The sequence below is a fragment of the Pinus tabuliformis genome, chromosome 5_1, assembly GCF_031772625.1.
Source record: "Pinus tabuliformis cultivar Carrire ecotype Pingquan chromosome 5_1, CPIR1, whole genome shotgun sequence".
Taxonomy (NCBI): Eukaryota; Viridiplantae; Streptophyta; class Pinopsida; order Pinales; family Pinaceae; genus Pinus; species Pinus tabuliformis.
In genome coordinates this window covers 775,280,043-775,291,456 of record NC_142305.1, presented here as the reverse complement: position 1 = coordinate 775,291,456, position 11,414 = coordinate 775,280,043, and the positions used below count along the sequence as shown (strand labels likewise).

Genomic DNA, 11,414 nt, shown 5'->3' with positions numbered 1-11,414 from the left:
GAATACTCTCATTTTATATCGCATGTGTGTGTGCTCTCAAAACCAATGGATCCATATATGAGAAGTCAATCAACATCAATGGTTGAACTCTGGGATGGACTACAAAGAATTATGGTTGATTCTTCAAGAACAAGGATCTTTGCAAAACATTCCAAATCATACACATATAAGAAACTATTTCTAATTCATAAAGTGATTGCAATGTATGTGCTCATCCCAAGACATAAAACATGAAATAATGCAACTAAATCATTTAAGAGAAACACCCAAAGTAAATGGTATGTAAATTTTTGGGTTGCAGGAAAAGGTGTAACTAAAAGGTTACTAATTGAAACATGACCCTAGGAACATTTTGAAATGATTAGTTATTCATAAAGTAGATATGTGACAAACCTAATCTTAAATTCAGAAGGGAAAAACAAGGTTTTTCCTATTAGAACCGTTTTCATATTGACAATCATAATTGTTCAACTATTCTAGGAACCATTACTACACATACTTGCAATTTCCTGTTCTCTGAGATATTTCCACATTATTTTTCAATCATCTACATGATAATGGAGAAAAATTTTCCTCACATTGCGTTTGAATCATTCTCTAGGAAAGAATAAAATTGTTGTTGGGTTATACAACATTATTGGCATAACAGTTGAATCATGGTCTCCTAGAACCTCACATCCCATCTTCTGCAACTCAACACGGAAAAAATTGTTGTTTTCTCGAATCAGTGCAATCTTTTGAGCTCCTATGATAGAGATAAATAAACTATACATTATTTCTCTTCAATTATATAACAAAAGACTATAAGAAGATATAACAACAGGAAAAGGATATGCTATATATGGAGAAATAATTATGATCCTCTAACCTCAGCTTGAACAATATTCTCCATGAATTACTTTTAGAGCATATATGACCTATTTCATAGTAGGTGTATAAATTCCGTGTATATTCAAACTACAAATTGTAATATGCTAAAAAAATTGACTTGAATCTACTCTACTCATCAGCGGAATCAATAATTGATTGATGTAATCGCGAAGCATAAAATAGAAAGAATTCAATCACACATAACACAATAAGTTTTTGGGGAAAGCCATAGCTAAAAACCCCTACTATATGTATATTGCATTAATTAGAAAATATGAGAAGATTATAGTTCTTTTCTCAATCTCGAGCAACCTCTGCACTATCTCAATCTATCTCACTTCTTCACAAACAAGCTTCAGCCAATACTTAACCAAATATTCTACCTACCAAGATCTTATTTCCTTACGTAGTTTCCTAGGGAATTAACCCATATTTAATTAGTAATTCCTCATCCATAACTGCGCAATCCATCATAGGCCTTCATCTGATTGCATGCACCACCTGTACAATTCAAATGATTATACAACTAATAGTACATTGTCCTTGAACTCTAATCTCAACTGGGTCTTTCTCTAATCTAACATGCATGAGTTAATTATGAGTGAATATTCAGTTTATTGGTTGATGAATGTTGGTTACACCCCACTATCGCATCTCCCACTAATTCCTCCGTCACTTGGAACTAGTTTAATTGAATTTAACTCAGTTAAACTGAATTAAATAATTACAACTCAAAATAACTCAACCTAGGCACCTAAAATTTAGGAACCACTCTACATGACTCTAGATAGACTCCCAACTTGAATTAACTGAACCAACTAAGTCAAATTAACTGAACCAACTAAGTCAAATTAACTTAGTTAACTATTACAAGTTGCTATGAGAATTAGAATTACAATTTAATTCAAGGACAAAATTAAATTAGTATTTTTTTGTTGCATTTTCAACGGTAGGGGGAGACATAGTTGTTGCATAGAGGTGTCTAGGACTGGCAGCCTTCAAGTATTTAATGAGGTATTGAACAACCAATGATATGATTTAAGAAAATTAAATGCAACAATAGAAATTCAACAATCATCTTTTAAAGTAAAAAAAATATTGAAGACAAGTCCAAGAGCATTAAGTTATATATTATACAAATATACTCTCCTAGCTCAACTCAAAACAACACCTAAAAATGTGGTCTCAAAATTACAAGTTAGTTCATCATAGAGTTAAAGAAACATTTAAAATTACAAGCATATTAACCAACCTTGAATCCAACAACGTAACCTCCACATGATCCAAATGATTTCGTGAAGGTCCCCATCATAACATCAATATCAGAAGTATTTACTCCTAGAAGCTCATAGAGTCTCCTCCTTGTTTTTCCAATAACTCCAATACTATGTGCTTCATCCAAGTATATATAATTCTAATCAACAACAAAATGATAATAAAATGTTAGTTGCAGAAACTTTTTATAGATTCCTAATGCATGGAGAAAACTAATAGCAACAACATAATCAGGGGCAAAAGGAAAAAAAAAATTATTAGGAAACCAATATTAATTGATAACAAACCACCATAAGGCAGTTGATCAAGAGCTCAAAATTTTCCAAAAAGGAAAAGTGTCAGAATCCTGATAATCTTGGCTTCAAATTGAAAAGCTCGTCATTTTGAATCCAATGGTATGAACAACACTCAAATCCGAGCTCATATGCAGAAGTTAGAGCAAGTCAAAGTTCAGGGTTGACTGGAAGACATGGCAAAGGTACTAGCAAATCAGGAGGCGCCAAGTGGCAGGTTTCCATTGGCCCCCGAAAATTGCATATCAGAGGTGGAAAAGTACTGAAGAATCAACCCTCGACATAGAGCAGGTTGCGATGTGATACGATCGCAATAACATATCGCATAATGATTAGAATCATCCCTCGGTGAAGCCCTGTTGCGATACGATTTATCGCATATCGCAATTGCAGAAAATGATTGTGATTTGCATATGGTTCCGCCAATGATCGCCGATAGTGAAATGCGATGAGTTCCAATTGAGATAAGTCCCGAATGCGATATATTTTCAGAGTTGTAATTTATAACTTGTTGGGCCCGCTAGATCAACGATAGCAGTTTCTGAAGGAGTGTTGACGTCCGTCTCTCCATGGATAACTGATTGTGATATCCGACAGGGCTACGGAACTGTAGAGTTAACCACTAGACCATCAATCCACATGTGACCACTCGGCCCTTAACCGCAAGATAGGCAAGAATGATGGAATTACTGTTGATTTCAGCAAAACTGCCAGTTTTAACTGCGGATATGAATGTAACTGGCAGTAAGCCATATTTGGAGGAGAAAATTGTGGAAAGACTGGAAAAAGTCATAAATAAGGGAATTTTCGACCAAATGAGATGCAAAAAGAGGCTATCTTTCCATGTTTGGGCAATCTAAACCCATTGGAACAGGTTTCGGGATCAAAGGAGCACTTCTGGATAGGCTTTTTGTAAAGTGAAGCCTATGGGTGTCCTACTCAACCAGAGTGTTGATTTAGTTTATGTAGGAGTTTTAAGATGGAGATGACCTTGTAGGGGTATTCTAATCTCCATGTGCTTTCTGCAATAGCCATTACAACATTTTTGTAGCTTTATTTCTTCTTTGCTCTATATCCGTATGGAGAAAGATAATTTTTTAAGTACTTCAAGTGGATTGTAGTATTGTTTATGTTCTTGGAAGTTGGAGTATGGGGTCTTGGTGTAAGATGCTTGTGTTTTCTAAAGATTTACATGTTTAATGTAGGTTAACATGTGTATGGAGTGAGAACTTTTGTAGGAAGTTGTTTCTTTGAAGGAGAAACTAGCCATTCCATTTCAGCGGCTTTTGTACTCTTCTTTTCTTGATATTGATAATAATGAGAAGGGGTCATGCCATTTGAGTTGATCCAAGGAGATGTAACCCAGGAGGGGTGAACTCCTTTATCAATGGTTGGTGTATTATTGTTTGATGCATGCTTCCATTCAGTATTTTGGTTTCATGTTTTAAGTTTTCTTCATGAAACTAACTTAAGTAAAAACACTTAAAATTCATGTTTTTACTTTCTATTTTGTAGTCAAACCTCAAGCACTTTTTATATTCTAATGAGGGGAAATAGAGCAACATTAATAATCTGTCCCAGTTCAGATCAAGTTGGTATTAGAGCTATGGTTTTCTTTGTGCGAGGAGGAATTGACTATTGTTTGCAAGTGAATGTATTTTGAATCTCATTGAGAAGAAGCTTTTGGAAAGGAGAGAAAGACTGTTACAATATCTACCACCAAGTTCTACCTAAAATTGCAATAGAAGCTTCAAGCAAAGCATGTCCCAAGGAGGAGAGCCTACAAGAATGTCAAAGGATGTGAAGGCTTTTAGAAAGGATTTCTTCGACATGGCAGAAATGGTGAAAGTCCTCTATGAAGAGAGGAATACCAAATTTCATGGTGAAAGCTCTAGACCTCCAAGAGGAGACTGTTCTCCAAGGGAAGAAGGTAACAAGAATGGTGATAAACAACCATCTTCTCCACAATATTCATGTTTTTCTACAACTTTTATGCAAGATGCTAGTGTAGAAATTCCCTCCGAGAAGGTAGTTGAACAAGTTTGTACCTTTTTTCCACATGATGTGGAAGATGAGGTTCTATCAGCACCCAAATCTGAGGAGATGTAAGAAGAGATCCGAAGATTCCAAGAGGAAAAATCCCGAATCAAAAGGAAAATTGAAAACATCTTCATGTGTCAATCGAATGATGAAGCAAATGGTAAGAATTTACATGCTTCTTCTTTATGTGAAAGTATTGGCGTAAATTCATTTGCAACCTTTGAAAAACACAGTAAAGGCATTGGATCCAAGCTCTTGACCAAGATGGGTTACAGGGGAGGAGGCCTTGGCATAAACTAGCAAGGCATTAAAAATTAAATTGCACCCAAGGAGAGGCCTAAGTACGAAGGCTTAGGCTATGTTGCAAAAGAAGAGTGGTCTTCTAGCGACAGTGCATGGATATTGTGTTACTTTTTCCGTGAGAAAGGACATGAGGAGGCGAGATGTTAGGAGTTGCATCCTCAAATGGTTCCTGCTTGGTTCCTCAAGCGTAAGGAGGACTTACAATGCAGAATGTCTCCAAAGAGAGATGTAAAAGCTGAAGAAGAAGAAAATCTGAGTTGTTCTTGCCACACAAGTTCCTCACATAGGCATCGTAAGCCAAAGGAAAACAAACAAAGGTATAATCGTTCTATTAATTCGAATGTCGTTCATGATGGAAAACAACATGCAGATTTGAATAACATGTTGAGGAAAATGTTTCCATGCACATTTTGCCTTTCATCTAACCATTGTGTAGATAAGTGTGATAAAAGGAAAGCAATCATCAGGAAGATGTTTATGTCTACTGGAATTGAGACTAAAAGGAGAAAATCTCATCCAAGGATAAAGGCAAGTGAGCTGAGAGGAGCTCAAAAGAACTTTTGTACTCACTAATATCAATGGGCATTGGGTCGAGAAGTGCTGGAAATCGTTTCCACAACTTCATCCTGGTAAGAGAAAGAAAATCGTGCAAGCACCAGAAGAGGAAGCGACAAAATAAAAAGTGGCGCAAAATGTGACCATCCCTTAAGCAACTTCATAAGAAGAGAACGGTCAAATAGAGGGTTCATTTACCTGGTTGGGTAAGAAATGGGCGAACTATTTGTCCAACTAAAGTTTGTAAATTTTTGTTTTGCACTAGTTGCATATCCCCGTAGTCAGGTAATTTGTAAAATTTATGTTCATAAATAAATCACTTATATGCAACAATGTTTTCTTTAAGAAATTACAATGCTAGTTTGGCTTGTTGATATTCAATTTCAATGGAAATTTTGGGAGTCAATTTTATTCCATTTTGTAAAATGCTTTCTCAAACAAGCATTTTAAAATTGTTGTATGAGTAGATGCAACACATTTGGTATGTTCCAACTGTGTGTAGCACTCAAGTTATACAAGTATTTGTTAGGATATTTCGACACATAGGATATAGTTAAGTTCAACTTGGTCTAGTATAGAGTTAGGTTAGAGTTAGGTAAAGTGTGTTTCTTTACCGTTGTACATTTTGTAACTTACAATCCGACGGTCACGATATGTAGTGATCCGATGGTTCACTCTCACCTCGGTATTACCGACACTTGATCCGTGGCTTGACACCCGATTGGTCCATGAGTTCTATTTAAAGCGCATGGAGGGTCATTGTTCGAGTAATCCGTGCATGAGAGAAGCTTATGTAAATTTTCATTCTTTGATTAATAAATTGCCTGTAGTACCCACGTTGGGACAGGCCGTGGACTGTTTCCCTCCTTGCACTCTGAGGGTTTTAACCACGTCAAAAATACTGGTGTATTGATTTGAGATCTGGTTGTGAGCGGTGTCCTTTTGGTATTCTTTCTGTGGAACTTACCCTGTAAATTCCTACATGTTTTTTTTTTTTTTTTCTAGTTAAGACTAACCTAAGTACCCACGGGGCTTTGGATTGACGGTGAATGGGTGCATTGTTAAGGCACTCCTTGTGAATTTACAGGGTAAGTTCCACAGAAAGAATACCAAAAGGACACCGCTCACAACCAGATCTCAAATCAATACACCAGTATTTTTGATGTGGTTAAAACCCTCAGAGTGCAAGGAGGGAAACAGTCCACGGCCTGTCCCAACGTGGGTACTACAGGCAATTTATTAATCAAAGAATGAAAATTTACATAAGCTTCTCTCATGCACGGATTACTCGAACAATGACCCTCCATGCGCTTTAAATAGAACTCATGGACCAATCGGGTGTCAAGCCACGGATCAAGTGTCGGTAATACCGAGGTGAGAGTGAACCGTCGGATCACTACATATCGTGACCGTCGGATTGTAAGTTACAAAATGTACAACGGTAAAGAAACACACTTTACCTAACTCTAACCTAACTCTATACTAGACCAAGTTGTTCTTAAGGGGGGATGTTAGGATATTCCGACACATAGGATATAGTTAAGTTCAACTTGGTCTAGTATAGAGTTAGGTTAGAGTTAGGTAAAGTGTGTTTCTTTACCGTTGTACATTTTGTAACTTACAATCCGACGGTCACGATATGTAGTGATCCGACGGTTCACTCTCACCTCGGTATTACCGACACTTGATCCGTTGCTTGACACCCGATTGGTCCATGAGTTCTATTTAAAGCGCATGGAGGGTCATTGTTCGAGTAATCCGTGCATGAGAGAAGCTTATGTAAATTTTCATTCTTTGATTAATAAATTGCCTGTAGTACCCACGTTGGGACAGGCCGTGGACTGTTTCCCTCCTTGCACTCTGAGGGTTTTAACCACGTCAAAAATACTGGTGTATTGATTTGAGATCTGGTTGTGAGCGGTGTCCTTTTGGTATTCTTTCTGTGGAACTTACCCTGTAAATTCCTACAGTATTCACTATGAGAATCTTATTTGGGTTCATTTGGAAAAGTCTTTTAGGATCTTATCGTTCATAAGGATTTTGCAGATAAGCAATTCCAAGGTGATCATCTTCTTGGAATTCTTCTTGGGAAAGATGTTGTTGTGGATGGACATAGTGACATGGACAAGTGTCGGCTCATCATTTATGGCTCTGAACAACAAAGGTGAAGGAGAAGGAAGGATGACCTATAAGACAGTTTCAGTGTAGATAAAGTATAGAGAAATTGCAGATTATTTAAACTTTTGGAGACCAAAGTTTTTCAATGGGGAAGAGTGATCAAGAGCTCAAAATTTGCCAAAAAGTCAAAGTGTCAGAATCTTGAAAAGCTTAGCTTCAGATCAAAGAGCTCATCATTCTGAATCCAATGGTGTGAATGACACTCAAATCCGAGCTCATATGCAGAAGTTAGAGCAAGTCAAAGTTCAGGGTTGACTGGATGACATGGTAAAGGTCCCAGCAAATCAAGAGGCACCAAGTGGAAAGTTGCCATTGGCCCCCACAAATCCCATATCAGAGGTGGAAAAGTACTGAAGAATCATCCCCTACCACATAGCATGTTGCGATGTGATGCGATCGCAATCACATATCACATAATGTTTAGAAACGACCCCCAACAAAGCCCCTTTGCGATGCGATTTATTGCTTATCACAATTGCAGAAAAAAAAATTGTGATTTATGATATGGTGCCAGCATAGATCACTGATAGATAAATGCAATGAGTTCCGATTGCGATAAGTCCCAGACACAATATGTTTTCAAGGTTGTAATTTATAACTCGTCAGGTCCGCTAGATCGTTGATCATAGTTTCTGAAGGAGTGTTGACGTCCGTCTCTCTGCTAATATTTGATTGCGATTGCAATATTCGACAGAGTTGTGGAACCATAGCCTTAAATTCCATACCGCCACTCCACGTGTTACCACTCGGCCCTTAACCACGAGATAGGCAGAAATAATGGTGAAAACACTGATTTCAGCAGAACTGGCAGTTTTAACAGCGGATATGAATTTAACTAGTAGTAAGTCAGATTTGGAGGAGAAAATTGTGGAAAGACTAGCAGAAGTCATAACTAAGGAAATTTTAGACCAAATGAGATGCAAAAAGAGGCTAGATTTCCATTTTGGGGCATTCTGAACCCATTGGAATAGGTTTCAGGGTCAAAGGAGCACTTCTGGATATGATTTTTGTAAAGTGAATCATATGGGTACCTTGGTCAACCAGAGTGTTGATTCAGTTTATGCAGGAGTTTGAATATGGAGATGACCTTGTAGGGGTACTCCAATCTCCATGTGATTTCTGCAGCAGCCATTACATTAGTGTTGTAACTTTATTTCTTCTTTGCTCTATATGTGGATGGAGAAAGAGAACTGTTTAAGTACTTCAAGTGGATTGTAGTACTGTTGATGTTATTGGAATTTGGAGTATGGGGTCTTGGTGTAAGATGAATTTGTTTGCTAAAGATTTACATGTTTAATTGTAGGTTAACATGTGTATGGAGTGAGAATGTTTGTAGGAATTTATTTCTTTGAAGGATAAACTATCCATTCCATTTTAGCGGCTTATGTACTCTTATTTTCTTGATATTGAGCATAATGAGAAGGGGTCATGCCTTTAGAGCTGATCCAAGGAGATGTAGCCCATGAGGTGTGAACTCCTTTATCAATGGTTCATGTATTACTGTTTGATGCATGCTTTCATTCAGTGTTTTGGTTTCATGTTTTAAGTTTTCTTCATGAAACTAACTTAAGTAAAAACACATAAAATTCATGCCTTTACTTTCTATTTTGGAGTCAAACCTCAAGCACATTTTTATATTATGATGAGGGGAATTAGCACAAAATTACTAATCTGTCCCAATTCAGATCAGTAGTACACTAGCTAATCAAACCTTATACTTATTATAGACAACTACAATTTCTGGAAGTTTGCATAATTTTCCCTCCATACTATAAATCCCTTCCACAACGACAATTATTTTCTTCCAAGTTCTATGAGTCCAAGGCTAACCTTCTACTATTGCTTCTCGAAGCACTTCCTCCAAGTGTGAAGGTGCTGAAATCGATAAAAATCAAATAAAATTTTACTGATTTCAAATGTTCATATGCACAAATACAAGAAATGTATGCCAAAAAGTGTTGACATTGAACATTCATACATACTGATTTCATAACTATAACTACAAACATATAAATTAATGAAAATGAATATATATTTTACCCTAGAAATCCCAAGGAAAATACCATCTTCAAATGCGGCTTAGTTTCTTTATTTCAACAAACTCTAGTATAGTGCTTTCATGGCTTTCTATGCCTCTTCCTATCTTAGACAAAATGAACCATTGAGTGTGAAATTCATGAAATAAAGACGGAGAGTTGGGGTAAGGGTGTTTGGGAAATTATAGGTGTTATAATTACAACATTAAATTATCAATTTGGGACTCGTAAGCTTCAAGGAACAAGCATAGGTAACGCAAGATCAAAGTGTCTAATCTAAACTAACATCATGAAATCTGAAATCTATTCCTAAATTAAGTACGAAATTCCTATTCCTGAATCAAGTATAAAATACAAATCACTAAACAATTTTAATCTCAATCTACGTAAAGTAAATCTTAATTTCAATCAAAACTTAATTTCAATGCAAGTCAAACTTAACTGTAATCCAAGAAATAAGATTTATTTAATCTAAGTAATAGAAATCTTAAATCACACAAAACTAATTACTATTCAAAACAAATATCAAGCTTATGTTAATCTCAATCACTATTCAAACGAAACTAACTCTAATCAATATCTGAGAAATATTAATCACAACCAAAGCAATACAAGTTACCATTTAAACAGTTTTAAAGGAAATCCAAACAAGATAGATCACTATTCAAACAATTTTAATAAGTAATTGAAATCTCAATCCAGGACCCACAACGGTTTGAATCTCGATCTAAGTAATGAAAATCTAAACAAAATAAACTCCTGTCTAAATGAGATTATCTCAAATCCAAATGAAACCGGTTCAAATCCAAATGAAATCAATTCAAACCCTTAGGCCATATAAGGCTTTCCAATTAACTTCTTAATCCTATTTCGTTCACACCTTTAACTCTAAAATACTTCAAAGGAAATTAAATGACAGGTTCAAATTAATATCTTTACACTATCAAAATCAAAACACTCAGACTTGAAAGACTTCAAAAATCAAAGCTTATTTTTAATTTAAAACTACCTCAAATGAACTCAGAAAATCTCAATAAGAAACTTCCTATAACGAGAGTATTAACCTATGATATCCACATGATCTTGCTACAATTTCATTGAATCCAAAAACTATGCTACAATTTTTATTAATAATTAATGATATGTCTTACTACTTCTGGGCACTCTCATGTAGAACACGATGCTACAGGAATTCTGTATTATTGATATATGTTCATGATTCAAAACCACGAAACCAAATCCAATTTTAACTTATGACGCAATTATCATCCTCTGAATTCATGAAAATTAGAAAGCATTGTTTTAAATATTCTTAATCATGAGTTGGAGAAATCGTCCATGCATCGAAAATATTAATCACTACAATTTTGTTTGGTTCGCAAAGGCTTAGAGACAAGACATTGTTTCAAATCCAAGGAAAACAAAATAAGTGCTTAAGTACAAAATGACAAATCAATAAACATCTTCAGAATAAGATTTATACTCATAAATCTCAATCAAACACACTTCCTATAGCCTATATCAATTGCAGGACTTGCTTCCAGGTGGTGGTGGGCCCTTTCCACTCCCAGAGCAAGTCTAAGTTAACTCAATGCTTTAAAAACAAAAACAAATCATAATACTCAAAGGAAAATAAATATTGAAACTAGAATTATATTAAGTTCAACGAAATATCAATTCATGCATCAATAAGAAGCATGCCACAGTCTCCAGCATTCTCTACGTGTATAACTCCTTATGCATATCTATACATATGTGTATCATTCCCCTTTTTACATACAAAACCATCTGGCTTTTAAAGAGTTCAACCAATGTAACAAATTGGAAAAACAGTTACAGCAAATCACTAAGTAAAGTACAAGAT

At 35.8% G+C, this 11,414-nt stretch overlaps 1 pseudogene; it reads right to left on the bottom strand.

Moving 5' to 3' along the window:
* Positions 1-590: 590 nt before the first annotated feature.
* LOC149167231 (long chain base biosynthesis protein 2b-like) lies at positions 591-9,505 on the bottom strand (annotated as a pseudogene).
* Positions 9,506-11,414: the final 1,909 nt, after the last annotated feature.